This window comes from Vicugna pacos, chromosome 21 (assembly GCF_048564905.1).
Source record: "Vicugna pacos chromosome 21, VicPac4, whole genome shotgun sequence".
Classification (NCBI taxonomy): Eukaryota; Metazoa; Chordata; class Mammalia; order Artiodactyla; family Camelidae; genus Vicugna; species Vicugna pacos.
The window spans coordinates 20,379,043-20,403,810 of record NC_133007.1 but is presented as its reverse complement, the minus strand read 5'-3'; the positions used below and the strand labels follow the sequence as shown (position 1 = coordinate 20,403,810).

The 24,768-nt window shown below is 42.6% G+C and overlaps 1 protein-coding gene across 4 annotated transcripts in view; it reads left to right on the top strand.

The window, feature by feature from the left end:
- LOC102546089 (carboxyl-terminal PDZ ligand of neuronal nitric oxide synthase protein) overlaps positions 1–24,768 on the top strand; it is a 279,781-nt gene that overhangs the window by 144,652 nt on the left and 110,361 nt on the right. Inside the window, exon 1 of one of the 4 annotated variants that reach the window (XM_072946224.1) lies at positions 19,021–19,078. The exons of the other annotated variants lie outside the window; for them this stretch is intronic. The gene's annotated coding sequence lies outside the window, so the exon portion shown is untranslated. Of the gene's footprint in view, positions 1–19,020; positions 19,079–24,768 lie in introns of those variants that run through there. 4 annotated transcript variants of the gene reach the window in all.

The window sequence follows — 24,768 nt, the reverse complement described above, 5'->3', positions numbered from 1 at the left end:
ATTCTTGTACTGTAAGAAAGTTACTGAAGCCAAATCACATATAAGCCCCAGATGGCCTCTGGTGGTGTGGGCAGGTGCCTGTAGGTGAGCCGAGGAGGCTCTTGTAAGGAATGTGTCTGTGAAGTAACCATCGTTGTGATCAAAAAAGTTCCTTTTTTCTCAGTTATTGGGTTGGATTGGATTTTAAAACATCAGATATTTCTAAAACTCAGTGGATTGCATCTGCCAAGGTTTTGGAGCTCTGTTGTGAGTGTAATGAAATTTGACATACAATAACATTGCCCTCTGGTGCCTGTGACCAAAGGAATTTCTTTGTGGTTCCAATGGCCAGATCCTCTGAGGATCTGAAGGGTGAGCATGTATGCGTGTGCACGGATACGTACACACACGTGCTTATATTAAATTACACAAGTATTCAGTGAGCCTCCTGTATGCCAAGTGCTGTGCTATGAGCCATAAGGACCCAAGAAAATAACCTGATGGGATCATTGCCCCCAAGGAAGCTGGGGATGTACCTAAAGGAGTCACACGTCACTGGCTAAGATAAATGGGCCGCTAGAGATCATTGTGCAGGATGAGGACAGCAGGAGAGGATGCCAGTCAGAAAGCAGCTTCGAATTAGGGTGACATTGCAGAGGAATTATACAACATCAATGATAATAAGAACTTATATAATAATTTACTTTTTTTTAATTGAAGCATAGTCGATTTACAATGTTGTGTCAATTTCTAGCGAACAGCATAATAGTTCAGTCATACATACACATACATATATTTGTTTTCATAGAAAAGGGTAGAAAGGGATAAATGATTTACTTTTGAATTGCTTTTATGTTTTCTGATTTAATTTTCAAAATAATTCCAGGAAGTAGAAAGACCACTGCCTTGCCATCCAACACGTTGGAACGCAGATGCAGAGGGAAGGTGGTTTGTCTCAGTGAAGTGGAGCCAGAGCTCTGACAGGCTTCCTGGTACCTAGACTGGTGCTGCTCCCACCACCTGGCAGCTTTGCATCTTGGCATCTTCCTGGCACATTTGCTTACCTCTCACCCTGGAGATGCTGACTGAAACCCATACTGTATCCACCCAGGTTAAACTCCCTTGTAGTCTCTCCTTTTTGATATGCCACAAATACTGCCAACTTACTACATACAGGACCATGTAACTTCCAGAATGGCCCACGTCTGGTTCCTGCAGCGCCACGTGACAGGTGGGTGTATCGAGGCACGCCTACTCGTCTGGCACCCGACTGGGATTCCTGCCTTCTGGACCTGTGGGCAGTGGCTGGGGAAGCATTCCCATCCAGTGCCTTTTAAACCATGCAGGGAAATATTTCAGGCGTACACATTCTGCCCAAGCCTGGGCAAGTTCAGTTGGACCCTAGAGTCGCCCTTTGCCATTTAATTGGGGGGGTTGCATTTGCAGAAGTGCCGTAAGCCACCAGGATGAGGGCCCGACAGCAGAGTACTCTTTCCAGCTGGAGCCTGAGTTACACTGTCTCTGGCAAAGAAGGGTCTGGAAGCCTCCCTGTCTCCTCCCCTGACTCAGAAGAATAGAAACCACAAACATAAGGGTAATGATAAAGCTTTGCGTATGTTATTGAGTGGCTTCGTGCTTACACTGGGACACTGGAAGATATAAATGACCACAAGGGAAGGATACAAGGCACATGGTCCTTTCTTCACGGTCCATTCATTTATTCAACAAGTGTTTGCCGAGCACCTATTAAGTACTCAGTGGTATCTGAGGTATTGGAGATTTCGTTTGCAGCAATCATAGCCCTGCTCTTGCAGAGTTTACTGTCTGCTGAAAGGATACAGACAAGTCAAGGGCTAAATACAGTGGAGAATGATAAATGCAATGGGTACACACTGGAGGCAGGGTGGGGCTTCTCAAGGGCTCTTGGCTGAAGGGGTAAGTGGAGACTGGAATCCAGCCCATGCTCCCCTCCTCAGGACATGTGCTGCCTTGGAGAAGGGGAGCCTTCTTGTAATCTACAGAAAGGACCAGCAGTGACTTTGATTGGAAAGACACTTGACCTAGATTTGGGATGGAAGGGAAAGCTTCTTGGAAAGAAACATCTGAAATGAGACTTGAAAGATGACTAGGAATTAGCCAGCCAAGGGGAAGAGAGGAAAGGTGGGAAAGAGAAGAGCATTGCAAGCAACATCATAGTCGCCAACACTGAGATAGGGCTTAGCATGTGCCAGGTGCTGCTCTGAGTGCTTTAAGGTTAATCCTTTTGAGAGGAAGTTACATGTGAAAGACACAGAAGTGCAATAAAAGACTGCATTTTGGGGAATCTAAAGGATGTTCATTATGGGTAGAGCACAGAGTTCAGAGGAGAGAGAGATGGTGAAGACTAGAGTGGTAATTATAGCAATTACACTTATTAAATGCTAGGTGACCCGAGCACTCAGTGTGTAGTGACTCTTGTAATCCTCACAACAATTGTATGAGGTAGAGACTATGAAAATATTTGTTTTGCATCAGATGCAAATGAGACAGAATTTGAGTAACTTGACCAAGACTACACTGCAGAATGGGAAAGACAGGATTTGCACTCAGGCTCCAGGTTATTAATCCCCACTCTGCCTCTCTGGAAAGAACCCAAGATGGAGACAGGCCTCCAAAGATTGACTGGGCAGAGACGGGAAGGGAAGCCCATAGAGACAGGGTGACAGATGTCAGCCTCGACAAGGGGGTTTGCACTGCAGCCTCGTGAACAATGAGAGACCAGCCACGTGGTGCCATTTCTAGTCTTTTCCAGCAAGTCTGGGAAGATGAAGATCCTCCCTTGTAAATTATCTCATTTATTCCTAACCACAATCCTGTGAAAGCTGAATGTTGTATCCCCAGCACAGCAGTGAAAAACAAAACCAAAAACAAGTAGAAGGAAACAACTTTTCATCTTAAAAAAATAAAGATTCCTACTGTGGGAGCTCATTCATTCATTCATTCAACATCTGTTTATTGAACATCTATTATTGCCAGCCACTCTGCTGTGTGTGAGAGAGACAGTCGTGAACAAGGCACACTTCCTGACCTCAGGTAGATGGGGATTTAAACCAGGTTAGTGTGGGGGTTTTAAAACATGCCTGCAGATTCTTTGACACAGATGCCATTGAGAGATGAGATCTAGGACTACTCCTCTGGTATCTGGGCTGACCTCAGGGACTCACTTATAACCCATAGAATGCAGCGGAAATGTGTGACTTCTGAGTTTGTGGGACTTCTGGGTCCAGGTCCAGAAAAACGCCAGACAACTATCCCTCACTCTGATGGAAGCTAGCTGCCAAGTAAGAAGTCCAACTAGCCTGATACAGCTGTAGCAGAGAGGCCACGTGTGGGCACCCCGGTTGACAGCTCCGGCTGGGCTCCCAGTGGAGAGCCAGCATCAGCTGCCAGCTTTGTGAGTGAGCTATCTTGGACACTCAGCCGCCTTGGACCTTCAGATGACTGCAGCTCTAGCCAGCTTCTTACTGTAATGCATGAGAACCCCAAGTAAGAACTGCCCAGCCTCTGTCACATTTCTGACCCATGAAAGTGTGAGCAGGATAAAAAGGTGGTCATGTTATAGATGTTGTGATTTGTTATATAGAACTAGCCACTGGGATAGTCAGCCTCCAAGAACTGAGGGCAGTGGCACCTCAGGGCATCCAGTGGAGATGGGGCTTAAATCCCGAGAGGAGAAATTGCTTAAATACTCTGGTTCAGCACTGAACATAACAGTCCCAGGTTTCTCTCAGCTTTTATTGCTAACTGGCCTTGATGAAGGAAGGGACAGGCAAAAGTAGAAGAGAAAAAGTGAAGTGAGCAATTTAATAAAGAAATCTTGATTTTGCATGCTGCTTTGTGTTTGAACTGACATCCCTGCTCCATACACACATACACACACACACACACACACACACACAAACACACACCCACCCACCACACAGCAGGCAGTGCTGGAGCCTGATTGACTAGAAGTTACGGCCGTCACTAATGGAGCCGACTGTTCTCAGCCTTCAAGCTGGTGATGAATAGTGGTCTCTGCTTTAGTCCTGGCATCCTGATTAGTTCAGCTGTTTGCAGAAGTCTCTGCAGTGGCTTTGCTTCAGGCGTGTCTGCTGCGTGGTTATGGTGGCAGACCGGGGACTGAGGTGAGGTTAGTCCCCAGTGCCCAGTCTCCAGGCTGCAGCTGGAAGAGAGAAGCATGCTCCTCAGGGTTCCCTCAAGCTCTGGGGTAGTTGCAAGCAAACAGAGGAGGTGATGAGGGACAACGGGTGTGGGCTATTGCCTGGGAACGTTTCCTATCAGAGACCAAGGGATTCACTTTCTACATTGTGTCTCACCATTGCTTCCTTGTTTTGCTGTGGGTATGAATAAAGGAAGCCTTCCTTTCTTTTCACAGAACAACAGAGAGGAGAGATGACAGTGGTTAACAGTGCATCCCAGTTACTGTCATCCTGTTGGAAATGGAGACAGCAAGGAGTGCAGAGTCTCCTTTCAGTTGCTGGAAGAGCAAAATCTCTTCCTTAGCCGGGGTTGACCTTGCTCCTCCACTTAATGTGTCATTTATGGTGGAAATCATCATGCTTTCACCAGAAATGTCTATGGGCAGCTCTTGGGATTACTTTTGAAAGGCAGGGTGTTCCTGGTAAATCTTCTTCCTTAATTAATGTTTGTAATTTTTTAATCAGTTAGAAATGAAAGAACTTTACCCCTGGGCTGTCCAGAATGTTAGCTGTCTATTTTTGCAGGGACCCTTAGGAGCAATTTTCAACCTCATTTAACCTGCAAAACAGCTGTTGTAAGAATTGGTGAGGATCTTAGTACCCTCCAAAGGGGGCATGAGTGGCAGAAACTTGATTAGGATTCAGGACTTGTGTTACCTGGGCCGGCAGGGAGCCTGCTGTTTCACTGAGGTGAGTCCCAGGGTGCCCTTAGGAGGTGACTTTCCTCCTATCAGAGCTCTGTCAGGATCTTCAAAGACACTGTATCACTGGCACCATCTCACTTCTGAGTTGGAAACTGTATCTGCTAGGCAAATTGGCTCTGGAAGGGTTTTCACATGCTCTGCTCTGCAAGTCACATTTGCACTTGAGTTCATCTTTAGATCATTGAAGTTGAATGACTTGGGGTGAAGCAAAGCCACTGTAGAGACTTTTGCAAACAGTTGAACTAATCAAGATGTCAGAACTAAAGCAGACATAGACACTTCACCAAAGAAGATGTATGGAAGGGAAGATAGAAGGATCCAGCTCAGTGGGGCAGGTTCTATTTTGGGAACATCTGAACCCTGCTGGCAGGTGCCAGGATCTCATCTTGTCTTCCCCTCTTTGACTGGGGTCCCTGTTGAGGTCAGCAGTTGATCGCCATCCTTTTGCATGAGGAACATTCTCAGGAATTATTCCCTTGAACAAACATTTGCTACCATCTTGTTAAACTCCTTAAGGATGGAAAACCTAAGGATATTTTCATGACTGCTCCAAGTCGTGTGTGGTTTTTGAATAAACAGTCACAGGATTGTATTTCTTTGCAACTGGAGAACTTAGAGACAATTTAGGTTACATTCTACAGATGAGGAATTTGCGACTTTGAGAGTTTAGGTGCTTTGCTTGAACACTAACAAGTAGTTAGAGACAGAGCTAGGAGAAGAACCCAGATTTCCTGGCTCTTAAATCAGTATTTCTATTGCACTGTATTACTTTATCTAAAAATAGTAACTGAAAATAGATTTAAAGCAGGATTTCCACAAAATTCTCTTTTGTGGGGGGCTGATCTGAAACAGAAATGTTTCTGGACGTTGCCAGATGTTCTGTAGGAGGCAAAATTGTCCCCTGTTGAGAACTACTGATTTAAGATAGGGTATCTTCAAAAAAGAAACATATTTATTTTAACTCCTTGCAGGACTGTGTGAGTATAAAATGGCCCTGAGTAGCAGTCACTGTTATGGGAGGACATCCAGCTTCCTGATCAACTGTGATCAGACAGCGTCATGGGGGCTCAGCAACCATATTGCCTGTTTGTTTATTTAGATATTTAGATCATACTGCTACCGCAGCTGGGGAGGAGAGACTGATGGGGTGAGGGAGAGGTTTGAAGAAATCAGTAAGACATTTTGTCTGTAAGGGAAGCAATTGCTAACGACAGTCTTGTCTGAAGGACTTGGATCCAGAATATATAAAGAACCCTCAAAATATGATAATAAGAAAACATACAATCCAATTTGAAAAGTGGGCAAAAGATTTGAACAGACAGTTCACCAAAGAAGATATATGGATGGCAAATAAGCACATGAGAAGATATTCAATATCATTAGTCATTAGGAAAAATGCAAGTTAAGGTCACAATGAGATACCACTATATAACTGTAAGAATGACTAAAATTGAAAAGACTGACCATATCAAGTGTTGATAAGGATATAGGGGAACTGGAACTCTGGACATACTTCTGGTGGGAATGTAAAATGGAACAGTCACTTTGGAAGACAGGTTGGCAGTTTTTTAAAATGTTAAACATATGTAGTCCAACCATTCCATTTCTAGATGTTTATCCAAGAGAAGTGGAAGCATGTGTCCATGCACAGACTTGTGCATGAATGTTCATGGTAGCTTTAAATGTAATAACCCAAACTGGAAACAAACCAGATGTCCATCAGCAATTTCTTTTTAGATGAGAGCATCTATTTAGGCCAAAATACTGGCTTGCTTTTGGGGTATGTCAGGATATCATTAGAATTAGTGACTCTTCTATTCTTTTTGGCAAGGGGATTGGTAATCCTTTTCTATAAGTCTCAGGTGGGCTATTTTAATGATAGGTGATGATGGATTCCTTAAATTGCAAGGTTGAAAAGATTACACCGAACTCCAGCCACTAGCTCCATTCAAGTGTCTTCTTTATACCAACATTAAAACATTTGTGAGGTAAAGATGTCATTAGTCACTATGGCCTTCCTTAAAGATGGCAGTTCAAATGCTCTTATGGCTAAAATTCTCCCCCAGAGAGTCAAGAATGGGAGCCAGGAAAAGAAATTGTTTCAAGGGAAGGTGGAGTGATCAACTTCCCCAGAAGTAGCCAAAATTTCTGTGATGTGTGTTGGTGAGTTGAGACTTGGATTAGAATCCATTTGTTTTGGGCTCCCAATAGGTGCTGGACATTGAAATCCATGCAGGAAATACAACACAGTCTAGTCCTGTCTTTCAAGTAAGTACACTACAAATAAATGCAAAAGGACAGTCCAGAATGTTCATGTGTGGTGGAGCTTGTCACTGGATGCTGCTAGCAGAGCACGCAAGCTAGATCCTTAATAAAGAGTAAGGCAAGAGCTGGTCAGGAAACGCTTCAGTGTTCTTCCCAGATGTTTTAGCTTGGCACTGTGTGTTATGGCACGGGCACCTGAGATTACTAGGGAAAGATAAAATTCTTGTTGTCAAAGAGATTTTAATCTAGTTGAAGAGATGGAATTAGTTTGCACAGGAATAAGATGGTAGTTGATGGTGGTTTAATGTGATAGAAATAATACTACAATATTCTAGCCTGAAATCTGTGCCTACTTGGCTCTTGACCCTGGGCAAGTCCTTTATTAGATCTCTTGGTCTCGGTCTTTTCAAATGCGAAACAAGAAGCCTGGATAGCAGTATGTGTCATGCCAGATTGATTCTAGCTCTCCCTTTCTGTGCTGTGAGGGTGTCAAAGGAGATCTGGGCAGAATGGGCACGCCGAGTGTGTCCTCATTGGAGAGATCTGCCTCAGTGAAGCACAAAAGCTGTTGATAAGAAATGCTATATCCATTTTTAGGTTGGGCAAATTGTGGGATGCAGGAATATTTAAAGCTCTGAAAGTTGCTATGTGGGAATCACACTTAAAGCTAAAGTGTAAGTCTTATTTGCTGGGACCAAGGGCCACTGTCCTTCAATACCCCTTTTTGATTGTGTGATCTTGGCTTGGGGCTGGGTTCTTGATTTTTTTTATAGAATATGCTTTTTAAGCTTGTGTTTTATTTACTTTTTTGGTGGGGGGGTAGGTAATTAGGTATTTACTTACTTGTAATGGATGCACAGGGGATTGAACTCATGACCTCATGCATGCTAAGCATACACTCTACCACTGAGCTATACCGTCCCCTACAAGGACTGGGTTCTTTATAATTATCAAGAGGGACCTAAACCGAAGAGCTGCGACATCTAGCATGTTTTGTATTGTCCCAGTTCCTTTCTTCCTGGCAGGTAGGATTAGCTGGTGCCCCCAATCCCATGATAGGAAAGGCGTTTGCTTTCCTTGCCTCTTTCTTTCTTAATTCCTCCTGTCTGTTACCTCAAGAGAGAGACTCCTTTACTGAACTATTAGGCTGTGCACCAGAAATTGACACAACATTGTAAACTGACTATACTTCAATTATAAAACAGAGATGCTCCTGATGTGAGAGTATTATCCCAACAATGCACAGCAGTGTTATTTGAAAGAAAACCGTAAATAAGGAACTTGTGCAGAATTAGAGGAACTGAAGTACATTTTCTTTGCTCCATCTGGTAATGTCTGAATGCCCCCTTTGTCTGGCTTCTGGAGCGCCCAGGCCTGAGTCACCTTTCCTGGAGCAGATAGGGCGGACTGCAGGTCCTGCCTGGCAGCTTTGCGAGACTTACTTTGTAAGAGGAATTTCAGACTTTCTGTTGTCTTTATAAAGGGTGTGAAAGATGTGAAAACTTTCTAGATTGGGGTAGCAGCAATATGTATTTTGTCCTCTTGTTTCTATTTCCAAACTCCAGATCTTTGCTCGCCCCCATTCTCTACCCTAATTTGATGTTGCCAGGTTTGTCAATGTACCTGCCGGACATTGTTTCCCCCCAAACAGTTTCCGCTTTCTATCCCTCCTACTCCAGAGAGCTTCTTCTATAACTTCATCTCATTCCCAATTGAAATTTGACTTTCTGAGACTACTTTGGGAAAAAGGTAGGTCTAACTGTCAGACTTGATGCTTGCATATGGTCTGAGGGCCTAGAAAAGAAAATAAACAGAGAGCTGTGGTGATGTAGTCCATCTTATCACTCATAATTTTAATATCATAGTAATTGGTTGGGTACCAACTGTTTTTCAAACATAAAGTTGGATAACAAAAGGATTTTATAGCAAGTCCTGCCTGGAGTAACTGAAGTTACAAGCCTTTCGCTAATATGGGTATGGCGTGTTAGGCAGGCAACGTCATGGTGCTTGGCACAGGATGGCATAGTCCTTTCATAAGGTTTTATACCACATGAAGTAGACTGGCAGTTACTGTTCCCATGGCATAAAAGAGGTAATTGAGACTCAAGCACTTAAGTGCCCAAGGTCATGTATATAATAAGTGATGAGACTGACCTTCAAATTCTGATCTTCAGACTTGATGCCAAGCTCAATATGTCTTCTATTACCCACAGACATTTCTATGTGCTTTTATTTATGGAATTTTTCTGTTTTTCCCATAAGCTGCTCTCATTAGATTAAGAAAAATGAACACTTCATTGGTAGTAGATGTTATGAGATATTAGCAAAAGTCAGAGGAACTTCTAATGTCCTCCTCTTTTACCTGAAAAAAAACATTTTCAGCAGAAAAGAAGGGAGGGGACAGCATACATTAGTTTCCTTATGGTCCTATACAGCTTCAAGGGTTATGGCCTGACCATTGCCGATGACCCTTACACTCGAGTGTTTCCTCTAGACATCCTAGGTGACGGAGCCCAACAAATGGGTAGAGGTCATTCTTATGTGGCACTTTACTAACCTCAACTCTACCAGCACAAATAACAATGAACTGTGAACACTCATGTCCCTAATCCACCTCCTTTAGAGACTGGAGGTTTTGTTATATACACCATAGAAGTCTTTAGGGGACCCACCTCAATATGTTTCTTTCATGCTGACTGAAATCCAACTCTTCTTGTCTCCTTCTCCATCAACCCCCTACCCCCTCCTCCTTTCTGTCAAGGGGTGATGGACAATGAATGGTAGCAACAGTTTCTATGGTAACAGCATCTGAGTCATCTCCTTGGAAACCTGCATAAAGGCCTTGCATCTTCAGACCAGCTCAGTGCAACTTGGAAGGCCTTTGTTCCCTTGAATGTAACAGCATGGGGGAGCAAGCTCTCCCGGGCCTTGGCCACTGCAGTTTCCTTCGGCCCCTGATGCCCGTGGCACTTTGGGTATAGAGTTGGATTCAGACAGAGGTGGGGGCTGGTGGGACCTGGAGTGCTTTTCTCAGCCTAACCCATGGCCAGAATGCATTGTCTATGGCCCAGCACCACATACCCAGCAGATTGCGCCAATAGGCCTCTCGCTTTTTAAAAGGCCAGATGACTCAACTAAGGCTCCCACAGTGACCAGCAATGGATCGGAATAAAGCAATACTGGCAATGCTGCGTCTGAACCCAGATGAGCTGGATATCTTGGCATGGTCATGAAGAGAATACTGAAACAGGGCTCCGTGGGATAGCTTGTAAGAGTCCCTTTCCTTGTGGTGTCCTTCAAATGCAGCAGTTTTGTTACTTAAATGAAAGCAGAATGATTTCCAGCAGCTAAGAGGATTAATTCTCATGTCATCATCCACACCAAGTAACAATCACAAGTGGTCCCATTGTGCTTCGTATTTTATAGATCATTTTTACATTCAGGAGCTCAATTAAACATTTATTCAGTTGTTCAACACATATTAATTTGAAACCTACTATGCACCACATATTGTGTTGGGGTTTGGGGCATAGTAGTGAGAAAAAAGAATGGACATGTTCCCTGTCTTAATGAAGCTGAGAGAAAAGAGAATCAAGGGCTAATCAGACAGTTACACAGGAGTGGGGACTTTCAACCCAGATCTGCTAAAGGAGACGGTCCATGGTGTGGTTAGTGTGCATGGTCGGGGGACTTGACTCATTGGAAATCTCTTCCCTGAAAAAGCGATGGTTGTACTGACACCTGATCAACAGGGGCTTTTGCATAGAGAAAGTGAAGACCTGGTGAAGAAACTTCCCCATGGTAACACCAACTGCTAAATGACAGTCCTGGGGTGTGAACCCAGGTCTTGTGCAATCAGATTCCGTACTCAGTCTGCCCCCTCCTGCTGACTCTGGGAGTACAGCCTAGGGTCAGCCTTAGGCCAGATAGCCAAGAGGGTCTGTCCCATTTCTCCTTTCTGTGCTAATGTTCCCCCTCAGGGAGGTTCTGCCCAGCTTCCAGGACTTGCCCTGTGCCCATTCGCCCAGAGGCAAATTCTGGGAATTTTCTTTTTACATGAACATTCTCCTTCAGGGTGTTAACTGATGAAGGACACCTTCCTAGGACTGTTGACCTTTAAATGCAGGACTCTGAAAGGCTAAAAGTTTTGAAGTCCTCCCCAACCCAGCATATGTTTCCCCCCACCAACTTCTGAAAGGACAGGGATAGGTTGAAAAAGACTGTCTGGTAGTGGAGTAGAGGACTTCAGTTAGAGTTTTTGCCAACATTTTGGAGCAAAGCAGCAGCCTGGACCAGGCAGCTCCATTTTTTTCATTTATACTGTGGGCCCTTCTGAGTTCCCTCCCCATTTTGAAAGGACAAGGACAGGCATGCTGTCTCCTCCTTAGAGGAGCAGGCAGCCCTCCACAGCCCTTGGGAAGGAGGGAATGCGGTCTGGCAGGTTTGAGGTGGGTGAGGTGACACTTCCCCTGTGGGCCAGGCGTTGCTTTGGGCACAGCCCTGACGATGCCCAGAGAGGGCAGACCTGCCCCCACCCAGGAACACCCTTCTACCTGTCCCTGGGGTTCTTCCTCTGCTTGTCTCTCTATGGAGACATTATCAGCCAGAGACCTTCTTCTTGAACTTTCATAACCCAGAGCTGATCTTTCTTCTGCTTTCCTGCCTCAGCTTCCTAAACGCCTTGGAGCCCTGCTTGCTCCCTTCGTCTCAGGATCACTTACTGCTCTAGGCAAACCCTGCGATAGTCCCAGTGGGGCTGTCCTGCTGCCAGGGAACGTGCCTTTGACTATCACCTATAGTGATATGACTCTTTCCTGGACAATTTTTTATTTTTTGGTGGTAGTGTCTCAGTACCTACAAAAATAACCTGTTTATAAGTTCATTAGCATTAGCTCAGCTAATGCACATGGCTGAGGAGCTGAGGGAATACGGGTATCTGAGTAAAGCAACATGGTGCCATGTCGTCTTTGGTCTACAGTTGGTCAGCAATTCAGCTGTCCTACTAAACCCTCTCAGCTCATGTTCTGCTGTGTCTGTAACATCTTCCCTGGGTTCCTCAAATTCCCTGTGCTCCATGTCATTCACTTGGCAACTTTACTTACTACCTTGTTCTTATGAGTTAGCGTTTCTCATGTCCTTGTCTTGTTCCTCCAGACAGAACATGGTTCTGTATTCAGGGATTATATTTGCTCATGTCTTGATATCCCCTATAGCTGTGCTATTCAATTCAATAACCACCGGACACGTGGGAATTTAAGTTTAAAATAAAGTAAAATGAAAAATTCAGTCCCTCAGTTGCACAGACCACATTTCAAGTGCTTAGTAGTCACATGTGGCCAGTAGCTAGTGTACTGGACAGCACAGATACAGAACATTCCCATTATTCTAGGAAGTTCTACTGGACTGTTCTATACAGCACCTGGTACATACCTGACACTTAACTGGCCCATACAAATATGTACTGATTGAGCCCTCAGATTAATTAACAAAGCGTTTCTCATGTATGAAGCTGAGGACAGTTACTGATGTGGGAAAAACTGATATTTTGCCCTGTCACCATTATTAACTATCAGAAAAATTTAATAAAACAACAACAACAAATAAACCACTTTCCATTCTTAGAAAGCCAAAATTAACAAGATTACCCTGTCAAGTTCTGGTCAATAAGATAAGTGACAGTTGAGGCATTTCCCGTAATCCTGGATTCTCCAGCTGCTCCTTTGACTCTTGTGATGCTGAGATCTGAGGAAATGTCACCACCTTTGTGGATGTAATCTTGTGAGAAAGTTGCAGTTTCTCCACCAAAACAGACTGGTCTTGTGGGTTTTTTCTTTTGATTATCTGTCAATTTTTATTTTCCAACCCACTTAAAATTTTTGTTGTTGTTGTTGTTGACACAGATAAATAGTTTGGCTGAAGATGTATCTTTTTAAATTCATGAATCCAGAAAATAAAAAGCAGACACATCCTGTACCAAGGAAATGATAATTCCTGTCTTGGGGAGATAATGTCATCTCCTACAGAGGCTCCTTGGTGGTTGAGGAGGAAAAGGGGACATAGGATTCCTGGATTCTGGAGCTGTGTGATTCTGATCAACTTGGCTAAACCAAGAAGCGTTTCTTATTTTTCTACTAGGAGTTTTTGATGAAATGTTTCGTGTCATTGACTCTAATTTTTTTTTTTAAGTTAGGACCTCAAAGGGCTGAGATTTTGGGTGCCCAGGAGCAGCTGAGGAGGGTGCCACTGGTTGGGAATGACCTGTGCCATCATGTGTAGGAATGGGTGAACATGAGAGCCTCCATCACCTCATGTGGCTGACACCTCCCCCTGCCCCACCCTCGCCTCCTACATGTACCATGCCGACCCTAACAAGTGTTTCTCATTTTCACTTGAAAATAATCTGAATGTGTTTAGGCTAACGGACCATCCTCTCATTAAGATTTCATAGGTTTCCCGGGACTGTAGAGAAATCTCCTTAGGCCTTCTTGCTTAGTGTCTTTTGTTTGGACCCTGAAGAGGAAGTATGCAGCTTGTTAATGAGAGCGACAGATGGAAATTAAAGTTGAAGGCACTTGGAACCGGAGCAGAGGCCTCAGGTTTTGAGGCGGGGCTCTAGGGAGGTGAGCCTGCTGGAGTAGGGAGTCAAGTTCACAGCCGCTGTGCCTCCGGGGCACAGCAGAGGGAGCATGAGAAACTTGGCCTTGGGAGGCGGGTTGGCAAGCTGGCTCCACCACTGCCTTGCTGTGGTGGCTTGCTGGCTGACTAACAATAGGCAAACGTGTTGGGCATTTTACAGTAAGGAACATGCGGCCTTGAGAATCCACATGCATGTGTTTTCTATGGTGGCTGGCATGTCACGAGAGGCTGGGACTGGTGAGTGGTTACAAAGGAGAAGGGATGTGAGGGTGGTATGTTCTGAGTTATAAACTACCGCAGTACTTTACAGTATACCACTGTTCACACTAAACCACAGATTACAGCTGTAAATGGGGAACAGGGCTGGGCTTTTTACCAACACAGCCCATGGAGTGGGCGGTATTGTCTTCCGTTTGCCGGTAGAGAGACTGACACTTAGATGGCTTGAGTTACTTACCTGGCCTCACACAGCTGATTGAGGCTCGATCTGGGGATTTGGATCTAGATCGTTCTCCAAACCTTTTTTTTTTTTTTTTTTGGCCAATATTCTTGCTGCCTATCCAGAGAGGCTCTTTGTGGTCCATTTCAGTTTGGACATTCTATGATGCTGTCAAAATGCTTTTCTTCCAAAGGCCCTTTACAAAGCTGTTAGAGCTCCAGGAATAGTAGAGATTGAATGTGCTCATCAGTTAAACACATTTACATCTCCCTTGGGGCTGTGGAATCAGGAGGGTTAATTAGCATCTGTCAGGCTGTTTTTAAAGTAGTGGGAAGGACTCAAGATGACCTTGAAGAGCATTTTATTTTGAGGAGGCTCCCAGGGTTTGTAGTATAGATTGGTCAGACTTTTTCCCGCCTTTCCAACAGCTTTTATTTACAATGGTTCTTCCTCTGGAAGCTGGGATTTATTCTTTTCTGTGCTTGCCTATTCCACCCAGACCTGGTCCGACTGAAGGCAGCACCCTAGACCCTTCCCCAAATAGTTCTCTCTTCTTCAGCATCTTTTACTGTTTCTTGCAGAGAGACCAGGGTAGCTGGCCCAGGAGAGGGATTTGAATGTGAGTTATTTGCTCAGAAGTTGTGTGTGTGTGTGTTTTTGTTTTTTTTTTAACAGGATAGGCAGTGAATTGCTCTGAGCTATTTACTGATTCTCTGATTTCCTCTTTCATGACCTGCTGCTGCTGGGTGTACGGTGCTGATCAGGACAGGAGTCCCAGCCAAAGTGAGAGCTGTAATCAGTGGCCGTAGGGTGAAGAAGGTCAGATGAAATCCTTTGGAGAATGACCTCTGTAGGGTTGTAAACTCATTGCATGAATGAATTCTCATACACAAGAGAAATGCTGAAAAACCATGCTGGTGATTATTTTCTGTGTGATCAAGCTAGCCCAGACTTTATGGTTAGTAATATGGTTGATAAAAATTCAGTAAATTAGAATAGAGACAAGGAGACAGGGAACAAATGAGCATCAGCCATGTACTGAGCGCAGCCCATGAGACTGTCCAGCGTTGTGGCAGAATGATTGTTTTGCTCTGCTGTGCTCTGATGTGTCAGTAAACATTCCTGCAATGGTTTTCCTTTACTTTGGCTTCTGGGCTGAACTTAATCTTCTAATGGATTTTGCTCTCCTTCTAAAAGGTCTTTATTACATTCGAACTCCTTGTGAGTCCTTGGGACTTTCAGCTGTTGGTCAAAGCCTGCGTCGACGTGGACACTATTTAATTTACTGTTTCCTTTCTTACCTGCCCGTGTAAATTAATCATCTTCAAATGTTAGCGTCATGAGTCTTACTGTCACATTTGCTCCTCAACTTCTTTGCCTTCCTTCCTTCTCTCTCAGAGACATTTACTTACACACAAGGGGGTACGTACACACACACACACACACACACACACACACAAATCAGTGGCTTGTTATGTGGAGTAACAAGGTCTCCTGTCTCTGGGTGTCTCTGAGTGGATGATGATTATGCAAAAGTCACCTCTCATTGAGTCTCAGAGTCACTCATGAATTTGATCTGAGTCTGGGATTTTGGTTTTTCACATTGTCCGCTAGAGCTGATTCTGAGTGTGCCGCCTTATTTAGGAATTAACTTCTTTTCGATGATCTCTTAATGATTCCAGGACCTTCAGTCATTTAAACACTACTTAAGCACCTTCCACTTACAGGGCATTTGAATGGATGCCCAAACTTTTTCATTATGAGAAATATGCTACTTAAAATTTCACCAAACTAATATTTTTGACCCATCAGATTGGGAGAAGTCCAAAATTTGACAAGTTTCTCTGTTAAGGATGATGCAATGGCCCTGATGGTATTGACATTCCAAATGATTCCTAGGGGAAACTGACTTTTGTACAAGTCTTTCCCAAGGATTGGTCAGAAAGCTTGGGTGTTAGAGGTGAAAGGGCCATACTAGATGGGAGACAGATGCACGGAAAGAGTTGGTGGGACATCCAAAATAATAAAAAACTTAGCTTGTTACAGAGCCACCCACATTCAGGCCTTGAATCCATGACAAATGCTGCAGAGCCTTCGTGGTTGGAGGAGACTAGAAAGGGAGCTCTATCCAGAACTTAGCAAAAGCCAGGGAGTTAACGCATCGGGAGGACAGTGGAAGCCAGTGGGTTTCTCTGCTCACATCTGTATGTGATTTTTCTAATAAGTGCTGCCAGAGAATGCTATGAGCAGTAAGAAATCCGAGTTCAAATCTGGTACCTACACAAGAGTCGTCAAAAGGCAACATCATCCTTAGTGATAGTGGGTCGGGGTGGTGGTGGCAGGGAGGTGGCCCCCATCTGCTGCATGTGTGGGATCTTGAGGCCTCGATTGCCTTCTTAGTGCTGTGGATCACCTTGATTGCAACCCTTGGTTTCCGCAGCTGACTTAGCCATGCATCTCTAGATTTCTTTACTGGCTGTAGAAACCTCTCTTTTTTTAAACTAAATTTCAGAGAGGACATTTCTCCCTTTGAAGCAACTCTATTAATCAAATGTGCCAGATTTTTTTTTATCTTGATTTGATTATTTAAAAAATTGGCCATGAATTGTGCCCCGGCTAAATTTTGAGCCTTATTTTAACCACTCCTCTCGTTCACTTCCTCCAAATGCACGGTGCTGTTTGTATTTCCTGAATGCTGTGTTGGTACCTGGAGGCCACCGCATGTGTTTTTCTTGCTCATTCTCTCCCAGCCCTCATATTCCCCTCCTACCTTGTCTTCCTGTCAAACCTCTAGTCATCCTTCCACTTTACCACACAGTGTTTATAACATTAATCAGAATTGTTAGACACTTGTCTTCTCACTTGTCTGGGAGCCCTGAGACCAGGAATTTTCGTCTGACCTGCTTGTAAAGCAGTGACTCCTTTCCCCTGTATCTCCCAACAGGAGGGTGGGATGTGGGGGCGGTGACGGTGGTGGGGGTGGCTGGGGAAGAATTGATAAAAGAGCAGCCCAGTTGGATAGGAAGCATAGGTGCAGCTCCCCCCACCCACCTTGTCTGTTACCTTTTCCTTTCCCGTGAATCTAACTCTACTTCCCTCCGTTCTCCTCACCTACCTTAGTTTGTTTCCTGGTTGACACGTAAGTGGTCTCTTGTAGTTCCATGTGTTTTATATCCTCTGGCTTGACCCTCAGCTCTGGATGTTTGTGTCTCCCCATAGGCTAAGCCCTTACGGTCTACGGTGGAAAACTGACAGTCGTACCTGTCTCACCTGTTGCAGGATTCTGGCAGGTGTTGGCTGTCACTCTGTGTCATTGGTATTTCTTTATGCTGCTTCTTGCATGTGAGTCTTCAGGAGAGGGAGAGCTCCCGCAAACAAGTCTACCACTAGGATGAGTAAATGAGTCTTTTAGGACTTACTGTCTTTAAATAGTGAGGTTTGAGTGCCTATTTAAGCCTAGTGGATTTGACCTAAGGTCGATTACAAAGGAATAGTCCTGGGCTTGGCAGGCTGTTCTGTGGGGGTTCATAGTGGCATGCACAGGACGATGATTAGTTGATTCCATTAGGACCCTTTCCCTCGGCTTGTAAACTTTATGGCTTCCATACTCGCCGTTGCTCAGGAAGAGAAGAAACGACAGCCTGTAACCTCTGATACTGTTGCTTGATTGTGGTTCTCAGCTGGGACAGAGCTCACGTTTGAAGGCGTGTGGTCTCTCTGGGACCACACTCTTTGCACTCTCATCTTTTCTGAGTTAGACTGCTTTTGAATGACTGGTTTGGGCAACATTTGCAGCCTTTGAAAAGACTGTCCCACATCCAGAAAGGCATTCCTAAGATGTTTCTGGAGCTGTGAATCGGGCAGTTAATTATAAACACTTGAAAGAATGTGCTAGTTACTCCCCCTAAGCACAGTGGGCCATTTCTGACAATACTAGTGTAGTCTCTTATGTTTATATAAACAATCAGAAGATGGTACTAGTATCTGATTTTTTTTCTTCATGAACTTTTTTATTTTTGTTATTAATTTTGAAAATGTTCTGTTCAGGTTTTGTAAAATAGTTTGACTTTGCCATTCTCTGTGTCCAATTTCATATAGTTCCATTGTTGAATATTTGCATGATTGTGGCTTGGTTCTTATATTTTCTTTTGGAGTCTGACTGCATATGAGATTGTTTTTCTTTCTTAGTTGAACTGCCAAAAAAATCATTAAAGTTACTCTCAATTCTGTTAAGTTTATAGCAAATAAATACATAAAGGCAAAAAGCATTTTAAAATGTTAAATGTTTTTAAAAGCATTAAAACATTAACATGTGTATGTTATAGAGTTACAAGTCTTATTTTAAGAATAGTTAAATTTCTTAAATCTGGCTTACACAAAGTAGAATGGATTACATTTCAGAAAGAAGTTTAGCGGTTGTATTTTCTAGTTGCATTTATTCCCCATTTATTTGTAATTTAAAAATCTCTTTGTGCTTGTATTTTTCTCCAAAGAAACTAAAACACCCTTATTAAAAAAACACTTTAGCTAACAGCTTGCATATTCCAATTGCACTGTTTGGGTTTTGTTGTCTTTGAGAATCCTCTGTAGTTTGTCCCCCTTTGAGAATGTAGTGATGTTGTTTCTATGGAAACAGTGACATCATGGGTATGAAAGGGGCTTAGTGACCACCAAGAGTGCCATATATCAAGGCCAGTGATAGAGCCCAGCTTTACCTATGAAGTTGTTAATGGGGCTCTGTTGTCAGCAACTTGAAATATATGTGACTGGGAGGAAAGTAGACTTGTGTAGCGATTCTGGACAGCCCATATGGAGTGAGTGTGTGTTTGTGAAGCCATGTGTATGTGATTATCAAATAAGTCCTGCTTCACAGTTTGACATTCGGATTCCCAGGTCTGTAGGGTGGAACCTTGAAATCTATGAAATCAGGTTCCCAGTGTCTATGGAAGGAATGAGGGAGAAATATGTCTCCAGGGTTTGGTATCCAGATACATAAGTCTCACAGTGTCAGCATTAGTACAAGAAGGAATTCGGTAATGCATGTAATAGATGGGCATTGATATACAGTAGACATATAGTTTAACTTGAATACATTTAAACATTCTCTAAATATAAATGACTTTTGATGAGTAATACATACAAGTTGTGACTAATTGAACAGAGCCAGAGTCTTATTAAGCAGTATACCATAACTTATATATCCAGAGAGTATAGCCCTTTTCAGATGGGTGATCTGGAAAGGCTAAGCTCTTAATTCAGTGCTCCCACTTTTGGTTTTTTCCTTTCCTGTTTTAGAACTGCACCCAAATCTTGCAGCTCACTCTTTTGGCTGTTATGAGGATATATGACCCCCCCCCCTTTTTTTTAATGGTCCAAATCACTTGGAACCAAATCTAACGCTTGCCTATCTTGATAACTCAACTTATGGCTATTCCAGTTAAAAATGAGGTGTCATTACAAAGTCATGAGACTGATAATGATGTAATTTATATATTGGTTCTGAAATAACTTCTTAAAGTGATCTACTCAAAATTTCAGGCAGTAATTATTTCATTAGAATTTATTACATTCCCAAGGTGACTGCTTTGAGAGTTAACGTTTATTCGGATGTATAAGTTCAGGTATACTTGACAGAAATTAATCTGACAAACAAATGCTGCCTTAAGTCCATTGCGGCTGTTGTAACAGATACGGTAGACTTGGTGGCTTACAAACAACAGAAACTTACGTCTGACAGTTCTGGAAGTCCAGGATATCAAGGCACTTGATATGGTTGAGTTCTGGTAAGGGCCCTCTTCCAGGTTGTAGATGGTCATTTTCTCATGGTGTCTTCACTTAGCAGAAAGGGTGAGAGAGCTCCATGGGGCTTATTTTTAAAATAAGGATACTAGTCTCATTCATGATGACTCCACTCTTAAGGCCTAAACACCTCCCAGAAGCCTCACTTCGTAGTACCATCGCATTGGGGATTAGGATTTCAACACAGAAATTTTGGAGGGACACAAACTTTCAGTCCATAAAACAGAGAAAAATCTTACTTAGAATCAGAGAATGAGATTCTCTGTATAAGTAAAATTTAAGCTTCCCCCTCTAAGTGTTAGTCCTATCTTTCAAAATTAATCATTTAATTGAAATATTTCATGATCAATCATGCCCTGTTTCTTTTTTTTTTCCTTTTAAATTGAAATATAATCAATTTACCATGTGTTAATTTCTGGTGCACAGCATAATGTTTTAATCATACGTATACATACATATGTTCCCTTTCATATTCTTTTTCATTGTAGGTTACTCCAAGATATTGAATATAGTTCCCTGTGTTATACAGTAGAAACTTGTTGTTTATTATTTATATTTACTTGTTAGTATCTGCACATCTCGAACTCCCAATTTATCCCTTCCCACCCCTTTCCCCCCTGAGAAACCATGTTTGTTTTCTAAATAAGTACATTTGTGTCTTTTTTTTTTTTTAGATTCCACGTATAAGTGATATCATATGGTATTTTTCTTTCCCTTTCTGGCTTGCTTCACTTAGAATGATGATCTCCAGGTCCATCCACATTGTTGCAAATGACATTATTCTATTCTTTTTTATGGCTGAATAGCATTCCATAGTATAAATATACCACAACTTCTTTATCGAGTCATCTGTTGATAGACATTTAGGTTGTTTCCATATCTTGGCTGTTGTAAATAGTCCTGCTGTGAACATTGGGATGCACATATCTTTTTGAATTAGAGTTCCTTCTGGATATATGCCTAGGAGTGGCATTACTGGATCATAGGATAAGTCTATTTTCAGTTTTTTAAGGACTCTCCATACTCTTTTCCATTAATAGCTGCACCAAACTATATTCCTACCACCAACAGTGTAGGAGGGTTCCCTTTTCTCCACACCCTCTCCAGCATTTATCATTTGTGGGCTTTTAATGATGGCCATTCTGACTAGTGTGAGGTCATATCTCACGTAGTTGTGATTTGCATTTCTCTGATAATTGGCAATGTTGAGCATTTCATGCCCTGTTCCTTAAACAAGCTTTACAGCATGAAACAACTTTTTTTCCCCTATTCGCTCAAAGCCATTATTTTGAATTCTCTTTGTAATATTGGACCAAAATAAAGTGCAGCTGCCCTCAGAGATCGTTGAGGGAGTGCAGTGCTAATTTATTCTCACTTTATATGTCACAAGTTGCTCCATTTTTTTGTTTGTGTATGTTTAGTTTTCCTCTACTTTATTTTTCTGTTTTACCCCTTGCTTTTAGATGACTGGTATTTGCTTTTTGCAGCTGTCAGTGTGCCTGACTGTGCTAGGCTGAATTATGGCCCCTAAAAAATGTTTGTGTCCTGATGTTACTTTTCATAGCAAAAGGGACTTTTACAGATAGGATTATTCTCCCACATGGAGATCTTTTACTTATCCTGGTTTATCCAGATGGACACAATATAATCACAAGGGCAAGAAGGGTCCTTCTAAGGGCAAGACAGGAGAGTCAGAGAGATTTGAAGATGCTGTGCTGCTGACTTTGATGATGAATGAAGAGACAGGGAGCTAAGGAGTGCTGGTAACATTTAGAAGCTGAAAAAGTGAAGGAAATGGATTCTCCAGAAGTAATAGAGCCCTGTGGACTCATTTTAGGCTTCTGACCTCCAGAACTATAAGATGTTAAATTTGTGTCATTTTAAGCCACTGAATGTGTGGTCATTTGTTATAGCAGCCACAGGGAACTAATACACTGCCCCTGGCTGTTGCCTTCCTAATTTGATGCATTAAATCAGATGACTGAATTTGTTAGAAATATACCATCTGCCCAACAAACATTTGTTATCCATTTTGTGTCAATTGTTGAGAATGAAATGACACAGTGTGTCCCAGATCTTAGCTTTGCTATGCACCCCGTCCAGGTGGGAGATTGAGCTGGGAAAAGACAGATAAACACATCTTTGTGATCTAACGTTATTAGGTGCTGAAATTGAATTATGAACAAAGAATGGTAGGACATTCAGGGAAGGGGCGACTGTCTTATTTTGAGGGATCCAGAATGTTCGTGTCTTACAGAATGCAAAACGTGATTGGTGGGGAGAGGAAGTGTGAAAGGGGAGTCTTGCCTGATTGAAAAAGTGGTAGATGGGCAAAGACCATTCCAGATAATGAAGAATGCATAAATCACCCTCACTTGGTTTTCTTTTGCGGGCAGTCAGTGAAGACACCTGCAGGCACTCACACCCATTTTGGTTTTGTAAGGCCCTTTTTGCCTTTCCTGCACGTTGGATATTTAGTCCTTCAAGCTGCAAAATTTCACCCACGGATAAGAGAAGCATCAATTACATATAAAAATAAACCAAAGGCACACTTAACTTATGGCCAGTGTACTTTCTGGAATATTCCTAAGGTCCTCATTCTTTCATTGACCATAGCAAAGAGCAGCTTCTGATCCTAAGAAGATCGGGGCTCTTATGAACTTTCCTCATCCAATCCTAGAACAGTGAGTAGTGTCATGAAATATAACCAGTTTCCCTTTTAGTCTAATTTTTTTTTTTTGAGGGAAGGGTAACTTCATCATGGTAGTAATCTAGTGATATTCTATTAGGAAGATTTTCTTAATCCACAGCATGAGGGAATGAAGAACACAGAATCATATTTAGATTAGCTTATGTTGTAATGAAGGGAAAACAGGGCATCTTGTTCACCAAGAATTTATAGCTACTTTAATTGCAAATTATGTAAAATGATTTAGCATCCCTTTGTTCCTACTTAGCAGTTATCCTTGCATCTGAAGTATTTGAGTACCAGCTAAGTGCAAAGCATTGTTTAAAGTGCTGAGGGAGGTTTAAAGCTAGCAGTAATCTTAGTAGTACCATAAAAAACAACATTTAATCATTTAGCATATTTATTGAGCACTTTAAATGAGCCTAGGTACTCTTCTAATCTCTTAGCTATATTATCTTGTTTGATCTTCCGAAGAATTGCTTACTTTCTGCCCATACTTTATTTTCTTACCTCTCACTCATCTTAAACTGACTCCCAGCCCCATCTTTCTGCCAGAATAATTCTTGTTAAAAGAATTAGTGATTACTCTCTCCAAACCCGCTGGATGTTTTTCTGTCATCTCCTTGACTTCGTAGGAACATTGGTCACCATTGATCATCATCACTTCCTTTAAAGTTTTTGGCTTTGTCAGTATATCACACCTTCAAGATTTTACCCTCTCTGGCCATCCTTTCTATTGATTCCTATATGATTGACTCATATAGGACTTGCTGATAGTCCAAAATTGATCCAAAAAGTGGCATTTTCCTGTGGTTTCATGGAGAAGTGGATCCCCTATTGTAGTCTGTAAATATTAGAGTTCTCTCTTTACTCTCCCCTCAGGTAATCTCATATACATTCACAACTATACACAGACAATCCAGAATTTGTATTTCTGGCTTAGACCTCCAACTCCAAATTTTTATTTTTCCCACTGCTTACTTAACACCTCCTCTTGGATTTCTCAAAGATACGTCAGTGTATCATCATGTCCAGAATCAAATTTTGCTTTTTCTTCCATGAATCTGGTTCTGTTCCAGTTATCCTGGTCCAGTGACTGGCACCACGATGTATACAGTTGCATAAACATTAGAAACCTCTCTCTCAGTTCCTTGTTCTTTCTTCAGTTCCATATCCAGTCCAGCTCCAGGTAAAGTCACATTTACCTCTGAACTAGTTCTTGAATCCTCCTGCTTCTGCCCATCTCTGCCACTGTCCTAGTGCTTCTGGCTCAAGTGAACTATTACAGGAACACCTGAATGGTCTCCCAGCACTTTGCCAGCCTTGCCCCCACCCTTGGTCTGTTCTTCATACTATGATCAGAGTGAGCTTTTGAAATCAGAATCTTTAGCCATACTTCATCCTCTCAACTTAAACATGCCCGTGCTTCCTTTTCCTCTTAGGCTAAAGGCCATGCTTCTTAACATGGCCTTAGAAGTGCAAGGGGGCCCCCTGTCTACGTCTTTAGCCTCTTTTCGCTGCTCCTCTCCTTGTCTTTCCTGGGGTCACACTGATTTTCTTTCCATTCTTGTGGCCTCTGTACTCCCTCCAGCCCAGGGTTTTTGCCTGTGTGGTGACATTTGCCTGGAATATCTTTCCTCCCTTCTTTGCCTAATTAGCTTCTATTTGTGATTTAAATGTTAGGTGTCACTTCCTCGAGGAAGCCTTTCTTTTCTTTCTTGACTAGAGCACATCTTCCTCATATAAGCTCATTTTCCTTATGAAAATCCTCAGTTACAGTTTTACGTGAATTTGTGTGATTCTTAACAACTCCAGGTTAGACTGATCCCATTTTACAGAAGAGGTTTGGAACTGGGGTGGCTGATGTGCCTGAAACCATTCAGCTAGAAGGTGACTGAGCTGAGACTTGAACCCAAATCTGTGTGACTTTGTATTTAATAATGTTAAGTTCAGTTGTGAGGAACAGAAAAACCTAAAATGACAGAAGCTTACACAAGGTAGAAGTTTTTCTTTCTC